At 39.4% G+C, this 12,128-nt stretch overlaps 1 protein-coding gene across 3 annotated transcripts in view; it reads right to left on the reverse strand.

Annotated features, from left to right (window-relative positions):
- LOC5513582 (fat-like cadherin-related tumor suppressor homolog) overlaps positions 1 to 8,764 on the reverse strand; it is a 31,809-nt gene extending 23,045 nt beyond the window's left edge. Inside the window, exons 1-2 of one of the 3 annotated variants that reach the window (XM_048733490.1) lie at positions 8,626 to 8,764; positions 8,232 to 8,389 (exon numbers count right to left, since the gene is read on the reverse strand). The gene's annotated coding sequence lies outside the window, so the exon portion shown is untranslated. Of the gene's footprint in view, positions 1 to 5,386; positions 5,684 to 8,231; positions 8,542 to 8,625 lie in introns of those variants that run through there. The other 2 variants (XM_032383036.2, XM_048733491.1) reach the window with 2 other exon arrangements.
- Between the last annotated feature and the right edge of the window lie 3,364 nt (positions 8,765 to 12,128).

Consider the following 12,128-nt stretch of genomic DNA (forward strand, 5'->3'; position numbering starts at 1 on the left):
CGGTTCGATTTATTTAATTTTCGCGTGATATACAACACTTGTTCGACCCACATTCAATGTCATCTAACAAGCTTTGCCAAGAAAGCTGTTATTATAGTTTTATGAAAAGTCAATATGCCAAAATACTTCAGTAGCGTGACAGACTATAGAATCAACTACAAGGCAAAAAAAAATAATAATAACAGGGAAGTGCGCGCACTAAATTGACGCTTCAAAGCCAGAAAAAAAATGTAATAGACGCTTACTCAAAGGATTAGTTAGATCATTAGAGAATTCATTGTTGTAATGTATTGCGTGTTATATTTGCTTTATTACAGCTGGGGCTCGGATGACTTCTAAAGACAAGTTTGGGCTTGTTTTTAGATTTGCTACGTGTTCACGCGAGCATGAAATCGCCGAACAAAACAACATTGTCTGTCGGCAACTTAAACCAGAATCCACGGCAAAACTATTGTTAAAATCACTAGTGTTTGTGTTCTTACTGGTCTTTCTTACTATATTTTGGCAAACAACATCGACAAACTTGTCAAGTTATTCGTTTGTTGCTCAAAATGAACAAAAGGTCTTTTATCGAATCACTTACTTTGCCGACAGATGGACACAATGCGTAGAAGACTAACAAACTACCAATAATGTAAATTTCACTTAGCACAGTAGAAATATCCAAAGAAAACAGCAAAACTCGACAGAGTTTTAGGAACGTCAAATAACTTTTTCAGACGGTGACATATCTATCTAAAAACGCATTTGCTAGTCATCCAACACTGGCAGTTACATTTAACAAGATGGGTATATAATGACAATGACGGAAAAGTATAATTTCAAATCAACTGCTAAAGCTGTTGGCTTTTAATTTGTTTTTCCCGGTAGAAAAGAAGATAATACGGCTTGTAGGTGGACGATAAAGTAGATAGGAAAATCACCGAAAACAGGTCCATCTTTTGAAAACGCGAGTAATGCTAGTTAATTTATCACCACTGTATTCGCCTTTTTCGAGAGAAAATTCGCGGATAGTTCCTAACCACACCATAGCCGCTATATGGATACGCCTGCATTTGTGTATTTTTTTCCGCTGTGTCTACTTGTACGGCTTCCGGTAAAGGAGGAAAAAAAAACTAGCTGCACGGCTGTCTCCAGTTTTCTCGATTTTTAGCCTAAATAACAAGTTTCTGGCTTTAAAACACTTCCACGATTATTTAGAACAGCCAAGCGACGATTTCTAGCCTGAAAAGCTATGCAACAAGCGGCCCCAAAATGCTCGGCAAAGTATGAACGAAGCGTGGACACAGCGATATTTTTCTTCACGCCAATTTCGATAAAAGTTTCTGAAAAGGGGGTAATATGGATTCAATCAAGCATATTTTTATGCCATTTTATTTAGTTATTCTACTCTCATTTCCGAAACCTTACTAAACTCGAATATTGGCCTTCTTAGACTCTAAGGTCAAGGTTGTGAATAATTTTAGTCTCACTCTGATGATACAGAAAGTATCACGAATGTAGCAATATTATCACGTGGAATTTTTTTTTTGCCTACCTCAGAACTGACACCGAATGTGATAAATAAAGAGATATGATACAATATTTTAGCATATTTTTGCTTTTCTTTTTACCCGTCAGCTTAATTAGGCTCTGTGAAATAATTCTAATAAATCACTAAAAAGCACTTAATTAAGAAGTATGTGACTATTGCAGTTAAACTAGCGCAGTGGAAAACGAACCAAATCACCTATGACATATAACTAGCAATATCATATTTTATTAGCTAGCTTGGTGAACGAGCGGCCTACTAGCTTTGCAGTTTTAATTTGTAGCTATATTTCAAAGCAGTCCCACATATAGATTAACAGAATGAAGCACGGGTGCGACATTTGTTACAATCTTAAACCAAGAAAAAATACATAAAGCCAGATAATAATGTTTGTGAGCTCTCAAGGCTTATTTTCATTTGAGCTCCTTATTTCAATAACATCCGGCTCTGACACGCAATTTCTTCGATGATTTGTACAACAAAGTCTGTTCCGAATTTGCTAGATCCGAATTTGCTGGACAAACAATTGCGTAACCGAAGAGCTCTTTCGTCAAATTTTCTTACCTGAAAGATCTGCTCAACGCTCGTTATAAAAGTATTGTCGTTTTTCTCATGTAACTTTGGAATGATTCTATATCCTCTGGTAGGCCTGTTGTCCGCGACGGCCTCTGTTTTTATTCCCAAGCATACAAAATGAAGGATATAAAGGCTCGAACTGAAAAACGCTGAGTATGTTTCACAGCAGAAAGGGCAAGCGAATGTCACACTTTGACAGTCCACCACCTCCAATCAAATGATGATAAAAACAGCACTAGCTACCCACTTGATTTATAGAAAGCAATTTGGAGACGTTGCTTGGTAGCAGGAGTTAGAAAAAAAACATAGCCGACTTAATTCATAGAAAACAAAAAAATATAACGTGTTTTTTAAAAAAATGAAAAATTCCTGCAAGGCTCGATAGAGGTTTCAGAGCCAAGGCCATTAAAGTTTATCTTCCGTGATGTTAATCAAATTGCAGAACTCAATCAACAGGCGCGTGTTGTTCACTTGGATAACACAGTTGTTTTTGTGCTGCTGTTGTATTGATTTAGGCGCTTGTTTGTAGGAGAAAAACCCGGCGGTCTGTCTATTATTCCGCCCGTACCTCATGCTGTCTAAATGTTCAACCGATGTGTTGGGGTGTCTCTGATTTGAAGCCTAGTCGCACGCAATCGTGGGGATCGATATCCTATCGGTTTGACCGATCTAACACTTCGCTAGCTTAGCCTGTACAGGACCCGAAATGATCCCAGGACCCGAAACGATCCCAGGACCCGAAATGATCCCCAAAAGTACCCCAAATGATCCTGGGACCCGCGAAACGATACCGAGGAGTCCCCGAAATTAACCCCAAGGAATTGCGGTAATGGACAAAGGGAAAGCAGAAGAAATACTTGCAATTCTTGAAGCATAATTAAGGATTAACAGCGACTCAATTTCTAAACAACGTGACTTAAAAATATTAAATTCCAATACAATACTTCTATTTATTACATTGCCCGGCGTTAAACACATAAACAGAGTCCAAAACAAATACACAACTTTCAATTGCTACTGAAAGGAATACAGCATAAACATAGCACAGCTTTGCTCAGATCAACCAAACTCTCGACCTTCCATCACACTCTAAACATTTTGCGGTTCCGACACATGACTCTCATTTCCGGTAAACATCACCCCTAAAAATTAATATTCATTTGACAACCAAACATGTATTTCACCACGAAATTCTTGTTTACACGAGCGAATATTTACCGACACATTATATTTAGGCAGCCGGTTTGGCCGAGAAGATGGAACGACAAAAGCACACTGAGTAATACACTCAAACAACCAACCCATCTACTACCGATGCAAAATATTAAGAGGATGTGGCATTTGTTGAAAGCAATATTATGTGAGTTTTAAATTTCCTCATGTAGTCGTGCGTACACCCCGGCATGATCTCATGATAGGATAGGTCTTTCATTCGCCGAATAAAAACATGCAAAAAAATAACCTTAACCCATTTCGCTTCCTATGAAAAGCAGCATGTCTTATCCTTTCTTTTTGGCTTTTTATGTAAAAATGATTTATCTACACCGTGTTCTTCAAATTACTATCACAGGAATTGTTAGTTGACCCCAATTTCTGACTCAACCACTGTATTTCCCCCGCAGTCGTATATTAATATCTTAATACTATAGTTTTAGTTAATGTAAATTTCCTTTTAATAACATAAATAAAGCTAAATGTTTCAAATGTTTTTAAAACTGAAAGCCAATCCTTACACATTCCTTTTGTTGTCCATTACTGCAATTCCTTGGGGTTCATTTCGGGGACTCTTGGGGATCGTTTCGGGTCCCGGGATCAGTTGGGGAACTTTTGGGGATCGTTTCGGGTCCTGGGATCGTTTCAGGTCCTGGGATCATTTCGGGTCCTGTACAAGCCCTCTCAAAAAGAGATCATCTTAAAAATTATCAAAAAGTATTTCCACCCTAAACAGCTAACAATAACTTTGATAAAAAAGAAACGTTGGACTAGGGATTTTAATATTTGAAACGCATTATTTTTTTTCTGGTAATACAAATGTTTCGTTCCCTTACAGCCCACAGCCTCAGTGATAAATGTCACCCGGGTACGTAACAAGGGAAATATTGAAAGGAATAACAATCAGTTTTGCTAACTTGAATGCTCTTAAAGAGCGAGTGAGTAATGGTTTGAAAATGAGGTTCTCATCTCGCATAATATCATTCAAACCAAATGTCATTTTTTAATCAATTTCCTGTTAGAGGGAGGGGTCTTAAAAAAAACTCTTTATCGTGGAATAAGTCTAAACCTATTCTTACGAAACCTTTAGCCTTTTTCAAAGGTTCAGAACCTATCATTAAGAAAAATGCCGGAAAGATAAGATACTCTAGAGACAGAGAGAGAAAGAAAGTCACCGAGAACTTCCGCAAAAACCAATATATAGAGTGACGTAATTCTCTGTTCAGCCAGAAAAAAAAACTTCATGAAATGCCGGTCATTTCTGCAAATTAATTCACTTATTTCCTCGTTAAGGTCCTCGCAACGAAAGATAAAATTGTAAACTATTAGGGCAGGGAATCTTTAGGTTGTCGATTATTCGACGCTATATTTGCAATACCTTACATTATTAATAGTTTGTTTTACAGTCAAATTTACATTCCAAAAGTTGTATATTAGATTATACTCACCCAGGGCGAAATCTTATCAACCAAATATTCTAGTACTGTTCTAAGCAGTTTTGGAATGAAATATCATTTTCATAATGTGAAGTTTTTCAATCTGCGTTGTGGGGGAGCTAAATGATCAAGCAATTCACAAAGTAAAATGTGCTTAGCGGACAAGTGGCCAATCTTTAGATGCCATAAATACTTTGTATAACTTTCAGAAAATTCTTCTATGATTTTAATACAAATCCATTACTTTCATCAGTTTAACAAATCACTCTTTCACAGTTTTATTGCATATCTGATCTCTAGACAAATACGAAGAGTTCAAATTTTTAATTAAGTACAATCCTTGTAACATGCTTTCGCTTTGCAAGCACGCGATGAAAAATTACGATATACTTATCATGGACAATCACACAAAACAATAGTAAAACTTAGCATTTAGTAATAATGCTTTTCCTTTCTTATATTATTAGTTATCAACAAGGATAAGTAGTTATCTGGTTATCAACGAGCAATCCAAGAGGCTCGGGCCAGACTCTTTCGTAACGTTTTGACAAAACTCTTACAAAACATGCCTAAATAGAATTTAGCAAGTGTTTTGATTTTTTTGTATGATTAAATAAAACGCACAACCTACCTCAAAGGTTATTCCAACGACTTTTCCATATCAAGACCGAATGATTTTCTACACAGAACTTCCAACATGTGACTTTAGCTCATTTGGTAGTGGTAGCTTTACAGTGAAACGTGACCGCTCTTCTGAAAGCCGTGTCACTGATGAGAACTTTACCGTACACAAAAAGCCCACGAATGCTCCAAAAATTCACTAATAAATGAGATTTGAAGGAAGCACCCGGAGCAAGTTATCCTAAAACGCTTAAATTCCAACTAACATCTTTGCGGTTTCCAGTGGACTGACGCTAGCAAAAAGAATGTTGCTTGCTTCACAAGCCAGTGCGCTCATGAATAAACTTTCAGCCTGAGGGCTTTGTATCACCGAAGGATATTTACTGAGGCTTTGTATCAATCATGCTCTGATATATATTGCATTTATTAGCATACACCGACTGTTGACCAGCAAGGAGTATTAAAACTTGACCCCAGCCTCTAAAGACTGATATAATTCAATTAGAAATCAGGACAAGGGAAGACGACCAATTTTCAAACCAATCCATTTTTGTGATTCAAATGGCATCAAGAATATTTCGTGGTTTAAAGCGTTTGTGTTAGAATTAGGACCAATTTAGAGAAATTATCAGATGTGGTTTTTGTTTTCGGAATTTAAATAAGTATCCCACCCTCCTTGTTTTTCCAAGGAAGTATAAATGATGGGTAGTAAGACAAAGGGCAGGAAACGGGGGCTTGTGATGTTGCGTTCAACAAGCACGTTCCTAAACTCACAGGTAATCTAGGAATAGGAATGAGTTTTGGCAATGATAACACACTTAGAGGTTATTTTGTTTTCGAAAAACCTTGACTTTTCCAAGATCTTAGAACTATAAACACCTTGTTTTAATTGTCGACAGGGTTTCTGGCGTTTTGCGCCGCAAATTTTCACCATAAAGCTTTTCCCAGTAACGTTGCTTTGTCGGCTTTTAAACAAACCACTGCTGAATGCGCAGGTTGCGTAAAGAAAACGCTGTCTCTATGTACACAAGATTAACAAAATCAAAGTGCTATGTGTACATAATAAATTTGTTTAAAGGACAATAAAAGCGCCTAATAAAAACCTGTGATTGACAGATCTTACTACTTCAATTGGGATGCAAAATTCTCGGTAGAGGAAGAACAATAGTTGCTAAAACAGACGGAAACGTTATTGTTCTCCTGGTACACTTTAGATTCTGTTTAAGTTTTACCATTCTTACTTACGAATTTTCTTGAGATCATTATAATAGCTATGTTAAATGTGTTTAACATCTCGATGCAAACGACTATCAAATAGATGGGAAAAGTTTCTCTCATCTCTCACTCTCATCTCGCGATGGGAGGGGAGGGGATGAAAACAGAGCATCTGTAACTCTACCCTCGGTCTGCTAGACTTCTATTAGGTTTAACTATTTTTTGCACATATAATGGTTAAACCATCTATGTTATCCTTTCAGATATTATTGCACATATCCTGAAGTTTCGGTTGTTGATATTACCAAAGTTATGTCCGTGACAGGCAACTGAAGTATTTTGATATCCAAAAGAAACGTGAGCTAATTAGATACACAATAACTCGTATTGTAGTTACATTAAGAACAGCATTCTTTACACATCGGCTGGCTCTAAGCACTTAACACAATGTCTGGTATAGTTTGCGAGGCCGGAAACACCATTTCCTGGCTACACTACCTGGCAAACAGTCTTAGCATAACCATCTGTCCAGCAGGCATCTGTCTAGGAATGATCGGTCAGCTAAGAAGGTAGATGTAGGAACTGGAAATCATTTGGGAATTAGTCTCCCACCTGGAATGGGATCTAGGTGGTGTCTAGTTTATTACCAGTTGACACTTTCTATATTACTATTTCCATCACCATTTCCATCCATTAGCACAATAAAAACAAACAAACACGCAAACACGCGCAAATTCCGCCGGACTTTGAGTTAAAAAAGTAGGTGTTATTTTTCGCAACTTCAATCAATTTGCCGACTTTCATCTCTTCGCTCCACTAAAACATTCCAAACAAATAATATTTTATGTATATCAATTTTTCCAAATATTTCAACCAAGCCGACTCGCGTTATCAATGAATAAAGAATATACAATCCACTTGTCTGTCTTTGTTGATTTTACCGAGGTTTTACGGATTTTGCAAGAAACACTCGAGAATGTACTGGAATTTTAGCACCGCTCTTAGGAAATAAATAGCTTCTCTTAAAGTATAAGGGACCCCATGAGCGATAAGCGATTGCTTTCTTTTTCAGATAATACAATCAATAAAGAGGTCCTCTTCTGTTGCAATCCATTTCGCAGTAATTCGGAAAGCCAAACAACTGTTTTTTGGTGCATCGCTTTAATCTTGCTGAAAACTAAAACTGTAAAAACTGTCGGAAGCTGATCATTGTTACAATTCATTTCATTTGAAAAGTGTGTTTGAAAAATCATTTAATTTGGCGGGAGATAGTGATCAGATGCTTATGATAATTGGCTGTCTTTGCGCGAGAGCAGACGGAAGAATTCGATAAATGCTTCTAACGATCTGCCGAGCAACAAGCGGTAAAATAGTCCCGAAGCAATCGAACGCGCTACGGCGTGTACCAGTATCGGAAAGCCCAGCCGAAAAAGCCAGACATACATAAGTGGCATAGCTGATGCCAATATGTTTGGGTAATCAAAAATAACTGTCGCGAAATTACTAATACTTTGGGCTCCCCTAGCCAAACGCACAAGAAACAAAAGACAGCGGCTTATAAGACTAATAAAGTGCGTTTGATAAATACAAATAGCTTATCGCGATCCAAGGCAGCAATTGAATAAGGCTATTCCACTCACCGATACAGTTCTTCAGAATGCGTATTTTTGATCATAGTAGAGGAGTTCTGGCGCCGTTTGATAATGTAGTTCACTTCAGAAATGTGCTTCCCTCAGCAGAACTCAACGTCCCATCGACGTTCGATTCGCATGAGCGAGTTACTCTGTCGTATAACCATCTAAAGGGCAAACAATATGTCCATGAGAATACTCGATCACTTTGGAAATGCGCATGAAAGTCAGCCGTGTTTGTGATAGGCGACGCGAGTCCTGGAACGCGACTAAATTGAACTGAACAGCAACAACAGCGCGAGCGCGGGGTTACAATTTGGATTTGCGGAATTAGAGATCAAACCGCCTATGATCGCACGTTACACACAGGGGGGGGGGGGGGGGGGGGGGGGGGCTAAAATACCATCTGCAGCCCCGTCAGGCAACAGCCATCACACATGTCAGCGCGCCGTCAAAACCTCCGGCGATTCAAGAGCACGGGTGCGTTGAGCGTGGTATAGAAGCGTTTACTTGTGTTATGTAGTGGGACAGAGGACCCGCGCTAGAGATCGTATTTCCGGTTCATGTCAATAAAGCCGCCGCTCTACTTCCGGCCGTCTAACCGCAGCAGAAATGTACAATTATGTTGCTACTCTCGTTATCCCGTCATAAACGGCGCACGTAAACTCGCATTTCACGAATAATTTCACGAGTAATATCCCAAATTGCAAAGATTATATTTTCGGATATAGATTCAGATGATCTTAGAATTTGCTTTTCTCTAAACAAATTTTTAAAGATTATAGGGCCCTATTTTCAAAGTAATCATTGTTTTGCATTCTTTGCGAAGTTTATCTATTCTTCAGCAATGGTTTGATGGTCCTTTTTTGGGTACAGATTCTGAGGTGTTTCAATCAACGCACTAAGTCTTGTCGTCTTGTTTGAGCTGAAGGGGGGACGTCTCACTCTGACCTTTGCCTGGTCGCACGAGTTTGGATAGACATTGTCAGACGTTATCTCTTTAAATAACTATTTCTGATTCAATAAAAAAAAAATGGCGAGTTTCGTGCAGCATATCAGAGATAGAGGGTAAAGGTATTACAGGCCCGTGCCCAGGATTTTTCTTGGGGAGGGGGGGGGGGGTCGAAATCCTAAAAAGTGGACCTAATTTATAGTTTTGTCTACAAATAGCACGTCTATTGAGAAACAAAAGTGGACTTTCGGCGGTTGTTGGGGGGTGCGTTCGCATCCCCTGCACCCCCCCCCCCCCCCCCCCCCTGGGTCTTAGGCATAAGTCTTGAAACGAGTATATTATAGGCGTTCAATAAATCAATAGCTTGCTTTATGCGGCGTATTAAAATAGGCATTTTGATGGTGGAGGATGGATAGATGGCGACGGGGAGGGAAGCATATTACTCGCAGACCAGAAATAAGTATGTTTTAATGGCAGTGGCGACGGAAGATGGATAAAAGCGAGGGGAAGGGCCATTGTGCCATATTTTAACGCATATTTGCTATGGGTACATGCACCTCCCTTCCTGAACACCGTGAGTGGCCACAGGGGTTAAAGGGGAGGTGTCATTTTCGAGGATCAAGTAGGTTCGTAGGATTTTTCTCTCGCATTCTTTTTTTAAGCTGCCTTACCTGTGGGTCCCGGTCTACCACTACTGCGTATAGAATTAAAAGCAGTTGCGTCATTAGCCCTAAAGAGGCAATCCTAAACCTAAAGGCAACAGACATTTAGATGCGATTTGCGGGAAAGAAGTCTTTACATAACAAGGATCAATTCTCTTGACCCCAGACAAAACTAAAACTCCTTCAGCTTCAAAACACTTGACCCAACAATTGACAATCGTATTGTTTCAAGGCATCTTTATAAACAATACCTTACAGGTTCCATCGTTAAACGTTTTTAAATGTTAAAACGACATCACACGACTGGTTCTCCACTAAGCAATTTTGTTCATTACACGTAAATGCCATAAACAACAAAAATCAACCTAAAAGAAAAGTAAATACGGGGTTGATTGAATGTTCTAGAGACCGCACAGAGTGTGGCCATCTAGCAAGTGTCTTCCGCTTAACCTTTTGCGCAGAGAGATAAATCCAAGTAGATTACAAAGATCTTAAACATTTGGTAAACTCCTCTGAAACAACGGTAGTTATCAGTTATTTATGCAAGTGTTTTATCTAAAATAAATATTGTTTCGCCTGAGATGTTATTCGAATTGACCACCCATACCTAGGCCATATCTAGCCCCAGAGCCTCATCGCACGGGCTCGCTAGACTTATTCTCCAAGAAGACTCTTAGACACTCTTGGCGAGCAAAGCTAACCGGATTTTTGGGGATCGTCGCTGAGTGCCAAAACTTTGCAAAGGTCTACTCTCGACACTACGTTTGAGGCCTGGTAACCAGTTCACAAGGGCAATTTAATTAGTATTCCACTGTTTCACTTAGTATAACTTGCGGAACTCAACTCAACTGTCTGACCATCTGCTATCTTTTTTCACCCTTGGGGCCTCCACTCCAAGCGAAATACTACTGGGATCGGGACTAGAGATAATATCTGCATTTTAATATCTGCATTTTAATTAAAATTCTACAGAGCCTTACAGACACAGGCAGAAAATACGTCGTTACTATCAATTTATAGGTGTATCAAAATTACTTTTGGGTCCTAATGTTGAAAAAAGGGGAGGGGGTAGTGAGTGCTATGCGAGTTTGCGCACCACAGCAAGCCCACGCTCACAAAAAGAACACCAAAATAAACCTGAGCACCACACCAGTCCCGAGCTGCTGTGATTGGCCGAAAGAGTATTCAAAACAAAGCATTAGTCAGTCACATAACCCTTCCAACTAAAGAAGAAGAAGAAAAAAATGCGCACCAAAGCAACCCCACTAATCACAAAGCCTTGCCCACCACAGCAACCCCGCATACAAACGCAGCCGGCTTAAGCACCACAGCAGCCCCGTTCACCACGCACAGCTTTGCGTGCCACAGCGGCTGTGCGAACAAAAGCACCCCGCACATCAAATAAACACGCGCACCAAAGCAGCCTTACGCACCACAGCAACCCCGCCCACTAAAGCAGCGTTATTTCGCACAAGTAAAAATGCGCCGCTGCGACACCACACCGTGCTTCACTAAAACCCCGCGCGCAAACTCGGCCAAACATGCACACTTGTTATTTGACTACTTAAACTACACACCTGACGATATTACAGGGAGAATACATTATCGTGGCACATCTCCTTGGGGCAAGAAGTTTTACTGTGAAACAGAGGAGCAGACCCTGGTTACGAGAATTGGCATCGAAGCGAGATTCGAGTGAGAAGATCTTTAAAGTAACAAAAAAGGAATATCTTTATGATCGTCAATATCCTTATCAACAGCAACAACAGTGATAAAAACAATAAACAAAAGAAGCGACTTCACAAGAATCATTTCCTTTTTGTAGCTCCTATTGTTGTATATCAATATATTGTTACTCTACACCTGCACCAGTGAAGATAGGATCGTGTTATGACATTCCACGAGAAATAATTTCCACTAAAAGTACATTAAAATGCGTGCTGATAATGAATTAAAAAAGTACCTTGAGAACACGCTGTTTTGTTCTGCAGAAAGTGCTGAAGGCTTTGTTGTATACAAATGTATTTGCTCAGTCTTCCCACGCCACTCAAAACCTGACATCCCTAGTCTCTTAGTATCTTTAAAAATGTCGCCACTAGCGATAAGAGATACCCACCAATTCGTATTGCATTCTTTCTCAGCTGGGGTCCCTCTCTCACTCTCAGCCTAATTATACTTAACTTGTCAATTAAATGGAGGAGATATGGTTTTATTCCGATCTAAATTAGCTTATAATGTTTGCGATAGCAGAGCGCCAGAAGGCAGGGGTTGACAGCTCATCACTATGGATAA

The sequence above is a fragment of the Nematostella vectensis genome, chromosome 10 (assembly GCF_932526225.1).
Source record: "Nematostella vectensis chromosome 10, jaNemVect1.1, whole genome shotgun sequence".
Taxonomy (NCBI): Eukaryota; Metazoa; Cnidaria; class Anthozoa; order Actiniaria; family Edwardsiidae; genus Nematostella; species Nematostella vectensis.